At 38.8% G+C, this 2162-nt stretch overlaps 1 pseudogene; it reads right to left on the reverse strand.

Moving 5' to 3' along the window:
• Positions 1-414: 414 nt before the first annotated feature.
• Positions 415-1919, reverse strand: LOC147828939 (uncharacterized; annotated as a pseudogene).
• Between the last annotated feature and the right edge of the window lie 243 nt (positions 1920-2162).

The raw sequence follows: 2162 nt of genomic DNA on the forward strand, positions 1-2162 counted from the left end.
TTTTTCCCTTCGGGCATTGTATTGGAAAAGTTTCTCACTACTACGCATTAGCTTATGGTTACTTGCGGTTAAATGATAACTCAAGGCTTCTTTCATTTATTCTACATGAAAATTATTTTCCCAGTTGAAATTGTCCAATGTTTTGTATGGCTTGAACACTACATGAAGACTTCTGCCTCATTTATCAGCTTTCTCTCCAGGATCAAATCTCCAAGGAATTCCAAGTTAGGAATTATCATGAAGCCCTTGCCATATTTTTTCCAGAATGTATTCATGCTTAGTTAGGCTTACACACTAATAGCATGTACACTCATTGAATTTGTAAGATTTCCCACCTCTGGGAGTTCTCTGGTGCATAAAGTGTCAAATTTGACTGAAGATCTCGGCACATTCATTATATTACTAAGGTTTCTCTCAAGTATGAAATCTCAGATGACGTACTATGAGTGAGTTTAGACTGAACACTTTGCCACATTCACTACATTTGTAAGGTTTCTCTCCAGTGTGAATACTATGATGATGTGCAAGGTGGGAATTGCGATTGAACATCTTTCCACATTCATTGCATTTGTTAAGGTTTCTCTACAGTGTGAATTATCAGATGTTTTGCAAGGTATGAATTACAACTGAACACTTTATGACATTTATCACATTTGTAAAGTTTCTTTCCAGTGTGGGTTGTTTGATGCTTTGCTAGAAATGACCTAGACTAAACACTTTACAACATTCACTGCATTTGTAAGGTTTCTTTCCTGTATGGATTCTCTGGTAACTTGCTAGGTATGACTTGTGCCTGAAGACCTTGCCACATTCACTGCATTTATAAAGTTTTTCTCTAGCATGAATTATCATATGTTGTACAAGGTAGCAGTTGTGACTAAAGACCTTATCACATTCATTACATTGAAAATGTTTCTCTCCAGAATGGATTCTCTGATAATTTGTTAGGTTTGACTTTTGACTGAAGACCTTGCCACACTCACTACATTTGTAAGCTTTCTCCCCAGAATGGATTCTCTGAAGATTTGCTAGGTATGACTTGAGACTGAAGACCTTGCCACATTCATTACATTTGTAAGGTTTCTCTCCAGTATGGATTCTTTGATGGTTTGCTAAGTATGACTTTTTACTGAAGACTTTTCCACATTCATTACATTCGTAGAGTTTCTCCCCAGAATGGATTCTCTGATGATTTCCTAGGTATGACAAGAGACTGAAGACCTTGCCACATTCGTTATATTTGTAAGGTTTTTCACTAGTATGAATACTCCAGTGATGTATAAAGTTTGAATTCTGATTGAAGACCTTGCCACATTCATTACATTTGAAAGGTTTCTCTCCAGTATGGATTCTTTGATGGTTTGCTGAGTATGACTTTTTACTGAAGACTTTTCCACATTCATTACATTTGTAAGCTTTCTCTCCAGTATGCATTCTCCAATGACTTCTAAGGTTTGATTTCTTATTGAAGACCTTGCCACATGTAACACATAGAAACTATTTCTCTCCAGCATGGGTTGTCTGATACACAGTAAAGCATGCATCAAGTCTTCCAACCTGTTTCCTATGACACTCAAAGTTATTTGTCTGGATTTCTTTGAAGCACAATTCTTTTTTCTTTTTTCTTTTTTTTTTTTTTTTGTACCAGGGATTGAACTCAGGACCTTGCACTTGCAAGGCAGGCACTGGAACCACTAAGCGAAATCCCCAACCTGAAGCACAATTCTTGAATGTTATGGATTTTATGTCTTTCCGACAGTGTTGTCTAGAACATCTCTCCAGTATGACTTTTCCTTTTTGGTGGAAATTCTTTGATGGCACATTTAGAAGAGGTACCTTTGACACATTCCCACCCATGTGAGTTCCTTGATACTTTCACTTGGCCATCCACACTCCAGTGCTCTCTCCCTTGCTCCATCCAACATGAAGACAACACTCAGGTCAAAAGGAGAGATTCCAGGGACACCAGGTTCCTGTAGTTCTCCAACACTACATCCCTGTATAAAGTCCTCTGAGCAGGGGCCAGGCATTTCCACTCCTCCTGGGAGAACTCTATGGCCACATCCCTGAATGTCAGAAGATCCTGAATAACAGCCATTTTCTTTCCTCTTCCTCCTCTTCCAGGCTTCTTCCTGCATGGTGCTGTGACCTCCACTCCACAG

This window comes from Heterocephalus glaber, unplaced genomic scaffold (genome assembly GCF_053883595.1).
Source record: "Heterocephalus glaber isolate CG9 unplaced genomic scaffold, H.glaber_assembly_v1.0 deba00000818, whole genome shotgun sequence".
Classification (NCBI taxonomy): Eukaryota; Metazoa; Chordata; class Mammalia; order Rodentia; family Bathyergidae; genus Heterocephalus; species Heterocephalus glaber.